The sequence below is a fragment of the Anomaloglossus baeobatrachus genome, chromosome 5 (genome assembly GCF_048569485.1).
Source record: "Anomaloglossus baeobatrachus isolate aAnoBae1 chromosome 5, aAnoBae1.hap1, whole genome shotgun sequence".
Lineage (NCBI taxonomy): Eukaryota > Metazoa > Chordata > Amphibia > Anura > Aromobatidae > Anomaloglossus > Anomaloglossus baeobatrachus.
This window is the reverse complement of record NC_134357.1, coordinates 371,598,346-371,611,863: the sequence shown is the minus strand read 5'-3', so window position 1 is coordinate 371,611,863 and position 13,518 is coordinate 371,598,346. Positions and strand designations below refer to the sequence as shown.

The 13,518-nt window shown below is 52.3% G+C and overlaps 1 protein-coding gene across 2 annotated transcripts in view; it reads right to left on the bottom strand.

Annotated features, from left to right (window-relative positions):
• The window catches only part of EZH1 (enhancer of zeste 1 polycomb repressive complex 2 subunit), a 149,517-nt gene extending 136,404 nt beyond the window's left edge, over nucleotides 1–13,113 (bottom strand). For both annotated transcript variants that reach the window (XM_075349986.1, XM_075349988.1), the window contains exon 1: nucleotides 12,931–13,113. The gene's annotated coding sequence lies outside the window, so the exon portion shown is untranslated. The remainder of the gene's footprint in view (nucleotides 1–12,930) is intronic.
• Nucleotides 13,114–13,518: the final 405 nt, after the last annotated feature.

Here is a 13,518-nt window from a genome sequence, read left to right as displayed (position 1 = left end):
TATATACAGAGTGGTCCTCCCTCATCCCTGTATGCAGAGGTGGTCCTCCCTCATCACTGAATACAGAGGTGGTCATCCCTCATCCCTGTATACAGAGGTGGTCATCCCTCATCCCTGTATACAGAGGTGGTCATCCCTCATCCCTGTATACAGAGGTGGTCATCCCTCATCCCTGTATACAGAGTGGTCCTCCCTCATCCCTATATACAGAGGTGGTCCTCCCTCATCCCTGTATACAGAGTGGTCCTCCCTCATCCCTGTATACAGAGTGGTCCTCCCTTATCCCTATATACAGAGTGGTCCTCCCTTATCCCTGTATACAGAGGTGGTCATCCCTCATCCCTGTATACAGAGGTGGTCCTCCCTCATCCCTGTATACAGAGGTGGTCCTCCCTCATCCCTGTATACAGAGTGGTCCTCCCTCATCCCTATATACAGAGTGGTCCTCCCTTATCCCTATATACAGAGGTGGTCCTCCCTCATCCCTGTATACAGAGTGGTCCTCCCTCATCCCTGTATACAGAGTGGTCCTCCCTTATCCCTATATACAGAGGTGGTCCTCCCTTATCACTGAATACAGAGGTGGTCCTCCCTCATCCCTGTATACAGAGGTGGTCATCCCTCATCCCTGTATACAGAGGAGGTCATCCCTCATCCCTGTACACAGAGTGGTCCTCCCTCATCCCTGTATACAGAGTGGTCCTCCCTCATCCCTATATACAGAGTGGTCCTCCCTCATCCCTGTATACAGAGTGGTCCTCCCTCATCCCTGTATACAGAGTGGTCCTCCCTCATCCCTGTATACAGAGGTGGTCATCCCTCATCCCTGTATATAGAATGGTCCTCCCTCATCCCTATATACAGAGTGGTCCTCCCTCATCCCTGTACACAGAGTGGTCCTCCCTCATCCCTGTATACAGAGTGGTCCTCCCTCATCCCTATATACAGAGTGGTCCTCCCTCATCCCTGTATACAGAGTGGTCCTCCCTCATCCCTGTATACAGAGGTGGTCATCCCTCATCCCTGTATATAGAATGGTCCTCCCTCATCCCTATATATAGAGTGGTCCTCCCTCATCCCTGTATACAGAGGTGGTCATCCCTCATCCCTGTATATAGAATGGTCATCCCTCATCCCTGTATATAGAATGGTCCTCCCTCATCCCTATATACAGAGTGGTCCTCCCTCATCCCTGTATATAGAGTGGTCCTCCCTTATCCCTATATACAGAGTGGTCCTTCCTCATCCCTATATACAGAGTGGTCCTCCCTCATCCCTATATACAGAGTGGTCCTCCCTCATCCCTGTATACAGAGTGGTCCTCCCTCATCCCTGTATACAGAGTGGTCCTCCCTCCTCCCTGTATACAGAGTGGTCCTCCCTCCTCCCTATATACAGAGTGGTCCTCCCTCATCCCTATATACAGAGGTGGTCATCCCTCATCCCTGTATACAGAGGTGGTCATCCCTCATCCCTGTATACAGAGGTGGTCATCCCTCATCCCTGTATACAGAGTGGTCCTCCCTCATCCCTGTATACAGAGGTGGTCATCTCTCATCCCTGTATACAGAGTGGTCCTCCCTCCTCCCTATATACAGAGTGGCCCTCCCTCCTCCCTATATACAGAGTGGTCCTCCCTCATCCCTGTATACAGAGTGGTCCTCCCTCATCCCTATATACAGAGTGGCCCTCCCTCCTCCCTATATACAGAGTGGTCCTCCCTCATCCCTGTATACAGAGTGGTCCTCCCTCATCCCTGTATACAGAGGTGGTCTATCCTTTCATGCACGCGGCGGGTCCTCCCCTGTCAGGTGTCTGCACAGTACACGCTCGCTGCCCGTCTCCCGCTGCACACCCAGCCGCTCCGTACCTCCTCCTCAGCCGCAGCACAGCGCACCCTTTGGTTCAGGCTGTGCTCCTCCGCTGAGTCAGGCTCCCGCAGGCAGGGCCATGCTGTCCTGGTCCTCCCTCTTCACTGTACACACGGGGGTGGTCCTCCCTCATTGCTATATACAGAGTGGTCCTCCCTCATCACTGTATACACGGAGGTGTTCCTCCCTCATCACTGTATATAGAGAGGTGGTCCTCCCTCATCACTGTATATACAGAGGTGGTCCTCCCTCATCACTGTATACAGAGTTGGTCCTCCCTTATCACTGTATACAGAGTGGTTCTCCCTCATCCCTGTATACAGAGTGGTCCTCCCTCATCACTGTATATACAGAGTGGTCTTCCCTCATCCCTGTATACAGAGTGGTCCTCCCTCGTCCCTGTATACAGAGGTGGACATCCCTCGTCCCTGTATACAGAGTGGTCCTCCCTCATCCCTATATACAGAGTGGTCCTCCCTCATCCCTATATACAGAGTGGTCCTCCCTCATCCCTGTATGCAGAGGTGCTCCTCCCTCATCACTGAATACAGAGGTGGTCATCCCTCATCCCTGTATACAGAGGTGGTCATCCCTCATCCCTGTATACAGAGGTGGTCATCCCTCATCCCTGTATACAGAGGTGGTCATCCCTCATCCCTGTATACAGAGTGGTCCTCCCTCATCCCTATATACAGAGGTGGTCCTCCCTCATCCCTGTATACAGAGTGGTCCTCCCTCATCCCTGTATACAGAGTGGTCCTCCCTTATCCCTATATACAGAGTGGTCCTCCCTTATCCCTGTATACAGAGGTGGTCATCCCTCATCCCTGTATACAGAGGTGGTCCTCCCTCATCCCTGTATACAGAGGTGGTCCTCCCTCATCCCTGTATACAGAGTGGTCCTCCCTCATCCCTATATACAGAGTGGTCCTCCCTTATCCCTATATACAGAGGTGGTCCTCCCTCATCCCTGTATACAGAGTGGTCCTCCCTCATCCCTGTATACAGAGTGGTCCTCCCTTATCCCTATATACAGAGGTGGTCCTCCCTTATCACTGAATACAGAGGTGGTCCTCCCTCATCCCTGTATACAGAGGTGGTCATCCCTCATCCCTGTATACAGAGGAGGTCATCCCTCATCCCTGTACACAGAGTGGTCCTCCCTCATCCCTGTATACAGAGTGGTCCTCCCTCATCCCTATATACAGAGTGGTCCTCCCTCATCCCTGTATACAGAGTGGTCCTCCCTCATCCCTGTATACAGAGTGGTCCTCCCTCATCCCTGTATACAGAGGTGGTCATCCCTCATCCCTGTATATAGAATGGTCCTCCCTCATCCCTATATACAGAGTGGTCCTCCCTCATCCCTGTACACAGAGTGGTCCTCCCTCATCCCTGTATACAGAGTGGTCCTCCCTCATCCCTATATACAGAGTGGTCCTCCCTCATCCCTGTATACAGAGTGGTCCTCCCTCATCCCTGTATACAGAGGTGGTCATCCCTCATCCCTGTATATAGAATGGTCCTCCCTCATCCCTATATATAGAGTGGTCCTCCCTCATCCCTGTATACAGAGGTGGTCATCCCTCATCCCTGTATATAGAATGGTCATCCCTCATCCCTGTATATAGAATGGTCCTCCCTCATCCCTATATACAGAGTGGTCCTCCCTCATCCCTGTATATAGAGTGGTCCTCCCTTATCCCTATATACAGAGTGGTCCTTCCTCATCCCTATATACAGAGTGGTCCTCCCTCATCCCTATATACAGAGTGGTCCTCCCTCATCCCTGTATACAGAGTGGTCCTCCCTCATCCCTGTATACAGAGTGGTCCTCCCTCCTCCCTGTATACAGAGTGGTCCTCCCTCCTCCCTATATACAGAGTGGTCCTCCCTCATCCCTATATACAGAGGTGGTCATCCCTCATCCCTGTATACAGAGGAGGTCATCCCTCATCCCTGTACACAGAGTGGTCCTCCCTCATCCCTGTATACAGAGTGGTCCTCCCTCATCCCTATATACAGAGTGGTCCTCCCTCATCCCTGTATACAGAGTGGTCCTCCCTCATCCCTGTATACAGAGTGGTCCTCCCTCATCCCTGTATACAGAGGTGGTCATCCCTCATCCCTGTATATAGAATGGTCCTCCCTCATCCCTATATACAGAGTGGTCCTCCCTCATCCCTGTACACAGAGTGGTCCTCCCTCATCCCTGTATACAGAGTGGTCCTCCCTCATCCCTATATACAGAGTGGTCCTCCCTCATCCCTGTATACAGAGTGGTCCTCCCTCATCCCTGTATACAGAGGTGGTCATCCCTCATCCCTGTATATAGAATGGTCCTCCCTCATCCCTATATATAGAGTGGTCCTCCCTCATCCCTGTATACAGAGGTGGTCATCCCTCATCCCTGTATATAGAATGGTCCTCCCTCATCCCTATATACAGAGTGGTCCTCCCTCATCCCTGTATATAGAGTGGTCCTCCCTTATCCCTATATACAGAGTGGTCCTTCCTCATCCCTATATACAGAGTGGTCCTCCCTCATCCCTATATACAGAGTGGTCCTCCCTCATCCCTGTATACAGAGTGGTCCTCCCTCATCCCTGTATACAGAGTGGTCCTCCCTCCTCCCTGTATACAGAGTGGTCCTCCCTCCTCCCTATATACAGAGTGGTCCTCCCTCATCCCTATATACAGAGGTGGTCATCCCTCATCCCTGTATACAGAGGTGGTCATCCCTCATCCCTGTATACAGAGGTGGTCATCCCTCATCCCTGTATACAGAGTGGTCCTCCCTCATCCCTGTATACAGAGGTGGTCATCCCTCATCCCTGTATACAGAGGTGGTCCTCCCTCATCCCTGTATATAAAGTGGTCGTCCCTTATCCCTATATACAGAGTGGTCCTCCCTCCTCCCTATATACAGAGTGGCCCTCCCTCATCCCTATATACAGAGTGGTCCTCCCTCATCCCTGTATACAGAGTGGTCCTCCCTCATCCCTGTATACAGAGGTGGTCTATCCTTTCATGCACGCGGCGGGTCCTCCCCTGTCAGGTGTCTGCACAGTACACGCTCGCTGCCCGTCTCCCGCTGCACACCCAGCCGCTCCGTACCTCCTCCTCAGCCGCAGCACAGCGCACCCTTTGGTTCAGGCTGTGCTCCTCCGCTGAGTCAGGCTCCCGCAGGCAGGGCCATGCTGTCCTGGTCCTCCCTCTTCACTGTACACACGGGGGTGGTCCTCCCTCATTGCTATATACAGAGTGGTCCTCCCTCATCACTGTATACACGGAGGTGTTCCTCCCTCATCACTGTATATAGAGAGGTGGTCCTCCCTCATCACTGTATATACAGAGGTGGTCCTCCCTCATCACTGTATACAGAGTTGGTCCTCCCTTATCACTGTATACAGAGTGGTTCTCCCTCATCCCTGTATACAGAGTGGTCCTCCCTCATCACTGTATATACAGAGTGGTCTTCCCTCATCCCTGTATACAGAGTGGTCCTCCCTCGTCCCTGTATACAGAGGTGGACATCCCTCGTCCCTGTATACAGAGTGGTCCTCCCTCATCCCTATATACAGAGTGGTCCTCCCTCATCCCTATATACAGAGTGGTCCTCCCTCATCCCTGTATGCAGAGGTGGTCCTCCCTCATCACTGAATACAGAGGTGGTCATCCCTCATCCCTGTATACAGAGGTGGTCATCCCTCATCCCTGTATACAGAGGTGGTCATCCCTCATCCCTGTATACAGAGGTGGTCATCCCTCATCCCTGTATACAGAGTGGTCCTCCCTCATCCCTATATACAGAGGTGGTCCTCCCTCATCCCTGTATACAGAGTGGTCCTCCCTCATCCCTGTATACAGAGTGGTCCTCCCTTATCCCTATATACAGAGTGGTCCTCCCTTATCCCTGTATACAGAGGTGGTCATCCCTCATCCCTGTATACAGAGGTGGTCCTCCCTCATCCCTGTATACAGAGGTGGTCCTCCCTCATCCCTGTATACAGAGTGGTCCTCCCTCATCCCTATATACAGAGTGGTCCTCCCTTATCCCTATATACAGAGGTGGTCCTCCCTCATCCCTGTATACAGAGTGGTCCTCTTTCATCCCTGTATACAGAGTGGTCCTCCCTTATCCCTATATACAGAGGTGGTCCTCCCTTATCACTGAATACAGAGGTGGTCCTCCCTCATCCCTGTATACAGAGGTGGTCATCCCTCATCCCTGTATACAGAGGAGGTCATCCCTCATCCCTGTACACAGAGTGGTCCTCCCTCATCCCTGTATACAGAGTGGTCCTCCCTCATCCCTATATACAGAGTGGTCCTCCCTCATCCCTGTATACAGAGTGGTCCTCCCTCATCCCTGTATACAGAGTGGTCCTCCCTCATCCCTGTATACAGAGGTGGTCATCCCTCATCCCTGTATATAGAATGGTCCTCCCTCATCCCTATATACAGAGTGGTCCTCCCTCATCCCTGTACACAGAGTGGTCCTCCCTCATCCCTGTATACAGAGTGGTCCTCCCTCATCCCTATATACAGAGTGGTCCTCCCTCATCCCTGTATACAGAGTGGTCCTCCCTCATCCCTGTATACAGAGGTGGTCATCCCTCATCCCTGTATATAGAATGGTCCTCCCTCATCCCTATATATAGAGTGGTCCTCCCTCATCCCTGTATACAGAGGTGGTCATCCCTCATCCCTGTATATAGAATGGTCATCCCTCATCCCTGTATATAGAATGGTCCTCCCTCATCCCTATATACAGAGTGGTCCTCCCTCATCCCTGTATATAGAGTGGTCCTCCCTTATCCCTATATACAGAGTGGTCCTTCCTCATCCCTATATACAGAGTGGTCCTCCCTCATCCCTATATACAGAGTGGTCCTCCCTCATCCCTGTATACAGAGTGGTCCTCCCTCATCCCTGTATACAGAGTGGTCCTCCCTCCTCCCTGTATACAGAGTGGTCCTCCCTCCTCCCTATATACAGAGTGGTCCTCCCTCATCCCTATATACAGAGGTGGTCATCCCTCATCCCTGTATACAGAGGTGGTCATCCCTCATCCCTGTATACAGAGGTGGTCATCCCTCATCCCTGTATACAGAGTGGTCCTCCCTCATCCCTGTATACAGAGGTGGTCATCTCTCATCCCTGTATACAGAGTGGTCCTCCCTCCTCCCTATATACAGAGTGGCCCTCCCTCCTCCCTATATACAGAGTGGTCCTCCCTCATCCCTGTATACAGAGTGGTCCTCCCTCATCCCTATATACAGAGTGGCCCTCCCTCCTCCCTATATACAGAGTGGTCCTCCCTCATCCCTGTATACAGAGTGGTCCTCCCTCATCCCTGTATACAGAGGTGGTCTATCCTTTCATGCACGCGGCGGGTCCTCCCCTGTCAGGTGTCTGCACAGTACACGCTCGCTGCCCGTCTCCCGCTGCACACCCAGCCGCTCCGTACCTCCTCCTCAGCCGCAGCACAGCGCACCCTTTGGTTCAGGCTGTGCTCCTCCGCTGAGTCAGGCTCCCGCAGGCAGGGCCATGCTGTCCTGGTCCTCCCTCTTCACTGTACACACGGGGGTGGTCCTCCCTCATTGCTATATACAGAGTGGTCCTCCCTCATCACTGTATACACGGAGGTGTTCCTCCCTCATCACTGTATATAGAGAGGTGGTCCTCCCTCATCACTGTATATACAGAGGTGGTCCTCCCTCATCACTGTATACAGAGTTGGTCCTCCCTTATCACTGTATACAGAGTGGTTCTCCCTCATCCCTGTATACAGAGTGGTCCTCCCTCATCACTGTATATACAGAGTGGTCTTCCCTCATCCCTGTATACAGAGTGGTCCTCCCTCGTCCCTGTATACAGAGGTGGACATCCCTCGTCCCTGTATACAGAGTGGTCCTCCCTCATCCCTATATACAGAGTGGTCCTCCCTCATCCCTATATACAGAGTGGTCCTCCCTCATCCCTGTATGCAGAGGTGCTCCTCCCTCATCACTGAATACAGAGGTGGTCATCCCTCATCCCTGTATACAGAGGTGGTCATCCCTCATCCCTGTATACAGAGGTGGTCATCCCTCATCCCTGTATACAGAGGTGGTCATCCCTCATCCCTGTATACAGAGTGGTCCTCCCTCATCCCTATATACAGAGGTGGTCCTCCCTCATCCCTGTATACAGAGTGGTCCTCCCTCATCCCTGTATACAGAGTGGTCCTCCCTTATCCCTATATACAGAGTGGTCCTCCCTTATCCCTGTATACAGAGGTGGTCATCCCTCATCCCTGTATACAGAGGTGGTCCTCCCTCATCCCTGTATACAGAGGTGGTCCTCCCTCATCCCTGTATACAGAGTGGTCCTCCCTCATCCCTATATACAGAGTGGTCCTCCCTTATCCCTATATACAGAGGTGGTCCTCCCTCATCCCTGTATACAGAGTGGTCCTCCCTCATCCCTGTATACAGAGTGGTCCTCCCTTATCCCTATATACAGAGGTGGTCCTCCCTTATCACTGAATACAGAGGTGGTCCTCCCTCATCCCTGTATACAGAGGTGGTCATCCCTCATCCCTGTATACAGAGGAGGTCATCCCTCATCCCTGTACACAGAGTGGTCCTCCCTCATCCCTGTATACAGAGTGGTCCTCCCTCATCCCTATATACAGAGTGGTCCTCCCTCATCCCTGTATACAGAGTGGTCCTCCCTCATCCCTGTATACAGAGTGGTCCTCCCTCATCCCTGTATACAGAGGTGGTCATCCCTCATCCCTGTATATAGAATGGTCCTCCCTCATCCCTATATACAGAGTGGTCCTCCCTCATCCCTGTACACAGAGTGGTCCTCCCTCATCCCTGTATACAGAGTGGTCCTCCCTCATCCCTATATACAGAGTGGTCCTCCCTCATCCCTGTATACAGAGTGGTCCTCCCTCATCCCTGTATACAGAGGTGGTCATCCCTCATCCCTGTATATAGAATGGTCCTCCCTCATCCCTATATATAGAGTGGTCCTCCCTCATCCCTGTATACAGAGGTGGTCATCCCTCATCCCTGTATATAGAATGGTCATCCCTCATCCCTGTATATAGAATGGTCCTCCCTCATCCCTATATACAGAGTGGTCCTCCCTCATCCCTGTATATAGAGTGGTCCTCCCTTATCCCTATATACAGAGTGGTCCTTCCTCATCCCTATATACAGAGTGGTCCTCCCTCATCCCTATATACAGAGTGGTCCTCCCTCATCCCTGTATACAGAGTGGTCCTCCCTCATCCCTGTATACAGAGTGGTCCTCCCTCCTCCCTGTATACAGAGTGGTCCTCCCTCCTCCCTATATACAGAGTGGTCCTCCCTCATCCCTATATACAGAGGTGGTCATCCCTCATCCCTGTATACAGAGGAGGTCATCCCTCATCCCTGTACACAGAGTGGTCCTCCCTCATCCCTGTATACAGAGTGGTCCTCCCTCATCCCTATATACAGAGTGGTCCTCCCTCATCCCTGTATACAGAGTGGTCCTCCCTCATCCCTGTATACAGAGTGGTCCTCCCTCATCCCTGTATACAGAGGTGGTCATCCCTCATCCCTGTATATAGAATGGTCCTCCCTCATCCCTATATACAGAGTGGTCCTCCCTCATCCCTGTACACAGAGTGGTCCTCCCTCATCCCTGTATACAGAGTGGTCCTCCCTCATCCCTATATACAGAGTGGTCCTCCCTCATCCCTGTATACAGAGTGGTCCTCCCTCATCCCTGTATACAGAGGTGGTCATCCCTCATCCCTGTATATAGAATGGTCCTCCCTCATCCCTATATATAGAGTGGTCCTCCCTCATCCCTGTATACAGAGGTGGTCATCCCTCATCCCTGTATATAGAATGGTCCTCCCTCATCCCTATATACAGAGTGGTCCTCCCTCATCCCTGTATATAGAGTGGTCCTCCCTTATCCCTATATACAGAGTGGTCCTTCCTCATCCCTATATACAGAGTGGTCCTCCCTCATCCCTATATACAGAGTGGTCCTCCCTCATCCCTGTATACAGAGTGGTCCTCCCTCATCCCTGTATACAGAGTGGTCCTCCCTCCTCCCTGTATACAGAGTGGTCCTCCCTCCTCCCTATATACAGAGTGGTCCTCCCTCATCCCTATATACAGAGGTGGTCATCCCTCATCCCTGTATACAGAGGTGGTCATCCCTCATCCCTGTATACAGAGGTGGTCATCCCTCATCCCTGTATACAGAGTGGTCCTCCCTCATCCCTGTATACAGAGGTGGTCATCCCTCATCCCTGTATACAGAGGTGGTCCTCCCTCATCCCTGTATATAAAGTGGTCGTCCCTTATCCCTATATACAGAGTGGTCCTCCCTCCTCCCTATATACAGAGTGGCCCTCCCTCATCCCTATATACAGAGTGGTCCTCCCTCATCCCTGTATACAGAGTGGTCCTCCCTCATCCCTGTATACAGAGGTGGTCTATCCTTTCATGCACGCGGCGGGTCCTCCCCTGTCAGGTGTCTGCACAGTACACGCTCGCTGCCCGTCTCCCGCTGCACACCCAGCCGCTCCGTACCTCCTCCTCAGCCGCAGCACAGCGCACCCTTTGGTTCAGGCTGTGCTCCTCCGCTGAGTCAGGCTCCCGCAGGCAGGGCCATGCTGTCCTGGTCCTCCCTCTTCACTGTACACACGGGGGTGGTCCTCCCTCATTGCTATATACAGAGTGGTCCTCCCTCATCACTGTATACACGGAGGTGTTCCTCCCTCATCACTGTATATAGAGAGGTGGTCCTCCCTCATCACTGTATATACAGAGGTGGTCCTCCCTCATCACTGTATACAGAGTTGGTCCTCCCTTATCACTGTATACAGAGTGGTTCTCCCTCATCCCTGTATACAGAGTGGTCCTCCCTCATCACTGTATATACAGAGTGGTCTTCCCTCATCCCTGTATACAGAGTGGTCCTCCCTCGTCCCTGTATACAGAGGTGGACATCCCTCGTCCCTGTATACAGAGTGGTCCTCCCTCATCCCTATATACAGAGTGGTCCTCCCTCATCCCTATATACAGAGTGGTCCTCCCTCATCCCTGTATGCAGAGGAGGTCCTCCCTCATCACTGAATACAGAGGTGGTCATCCCTCATCCCTGTATACAGAGGTGGTCATCCCTCATCCCTGTATACAGAGGTGGTCATCCCTCATCCCTGTATACAGAGGTGGTCATCCCTCATCCCTGTATACAGAGTGGTCCTCCCTCATCCCTATATACAGAGGTGGTCCTCCCTCATCCCTGTATACAGAGTGGTCCTCCCTCATCCCTGTATACAGAGTGGTCCTCCCTTATCCCTATATACAGAGTGGTCCTCCCTTATCCCTGTATACAGAGGTGGTCATCCCTCATCCCTGTATACAGAGGTGGTCCTCCCTCATCCCTGTATACAGAGGTGGTCCTCCCTCATCCCTGTATACAGAGTGGTCCTCCCTCATCCCTATATACAGAGTGGTCCTCCCTTATCCCTATATACAGAGGTGGTCCTCCCTCATCCCTGTATACAGAGTGGTCCTCCCTCATCCCTGTATACAGAGTGGTCCTCCCTTATCCCTATATACAGAGGTGGTCCTCCCTTATCACTGAATACAGAGGTGGTCCTCCCTCATCCCTGTATACAGAGGTGGTCATCCCTCATCCCTGTATACAGAGGAGGTCATCCCTCATCCCTGTACACAGAGTGGTCCTCCCTCATCCCTGTATACAGAGTGGTCCTCCCTCATCCCTATATACAGAGTGGTCCTCCCTCATCCCTGTATACAGAGTGGTCCTCCCTCATCCCTGTATACAGAGTGGTCCTCCCTCATCCCTGTATACAGAGGTGGTCATCCCTCATCCCTGTATATAGAATGGTCCTCCCTCATCCCTATATACAGAGTGGTCCTCCCTCATCCCTGTACACAGAGTGGTCCTCCCTCATCCCTGTATACAGAGTGATCCTCCCTCATCCCTATATACAGAGTGGTCCTCCCTCATCCCTGTATACAGAGTGGTCCTCCCTCATCCCTGTATACAGAGGTGGTCATCCCTCATCCCTGTATATAGAATGGTCCTCCCTCATCCCTATATATAGAGTGGTCCTCCCTCATCCCTGTATACAGAGGTGGTCATCCCTCATCCCTGTATATAGAATGGTCCTCCCTCATCCCTATATACAGAGTGGTCCTCCCTCATCCCTGTATATAGAGTGGTCCTCCCTTATCCCTATATACAGAGTGGTCCTTCCTCATCCCTATATACAGAGTGGTCCTCCCTCATCCCTATATACAGAGTGGTCCTCCCTCATCCCTGTATACAGAGTGGTCCTCCCTCATCCCTGTATACAGAGTGGTCCTCCCTCCTCCCTGTATACAGAGTGGTCCTCCCTCCTCCCTATATACAGAGTGGTCCTCCCTCATCCCTATATACAGAGGTGGTCATCCCTCATCCCTGTATACAGAGGTGGTCATCCCTCATCCCTGTATACAGAGGTGGTCATCCCTCATCCCTGTATACAGAGTGGTCCTCCCTCATCCCTGTATACAGAGGTGGTCATCTCTCATCCCTGTATACAGAGTGGTCCTCCCTCCTCCCTATATACAGAGTGGCCCTCCCTCCTCCCTATATACAGAGTGGTCCTCCCTCATCCCTGTATACAGAGTGGTCCTCCCTCATCCCTATATACAGAGTGGCCCTCCCTCCTCCCTATATACAGAGTGGTCCTCCCTCATCCCTGTATACAGAGTGGTCCTCCCTCATCCCTGTATACAGAGTGGTCCTCCCTCATCCCTATATACAGAGTGGTCCTCCCTCATCCCTATATACAGAGTGGTCCTCCCTCATCCCTATATACAGAGTGGTCCTCCCTCATCCCTATATACAGAGTGGTCCTCCCTCATCCCTGTATACAGAGGTGGTCTATCCTTTCATGCACGCGGCGGGTCCTCCCCTGTCAGGTGTCTGCACAGTACACGCTCGCTGCCCGTCTCCCGCTGCACACCCAGCCGCTCCGTACCTCCTCCTCAGCCGCAGCACAGCGCACCCTTTGGCTCAGGCTGTGCTCCTCCGCTGAGTCAGGCTCCCGCAGGCAGGGCCACGCTGTCCTATTCCTCGCTGCGTGCTTGTCAAGCACTGGAGCTCAGTGACAGCAGACGACATCTTGCTGGGGGAACATAGCATAGCGGAGCATAGAGGGAGGTTAGTCCTCTGTAGCCAATCAGTAAGTTGTCACTAGGAAGTGGGTGGGGTCAGACTAACTAATAGGCGGAGTTAGGACGATCACAACAACTAGTGTCAGAATCCGGAAGTTTGCGTTCCAGGACTCACTTCAAGGTTTTGCGCAGGAGAATTTGACAGCTGTTTTCAGCCATTTAAGCAGGATGGCGAACGGTTTCCATGGTGATTACGAACAATTACTATACATGGCTCACTGTAATAAAGCATTACTTCCCGCATCCAATGCGTTTTGCTGTAGAATATTTGCATCAGTCTTGTGTCCTCCACACGCAGAACTAACAAGCACTAAGGAGTGGTGGAAACGACTAAATTATTACACGGCTCAGGAAGAGACAGCTCTGAAAAGAGACTAGTACTGCCACTGACT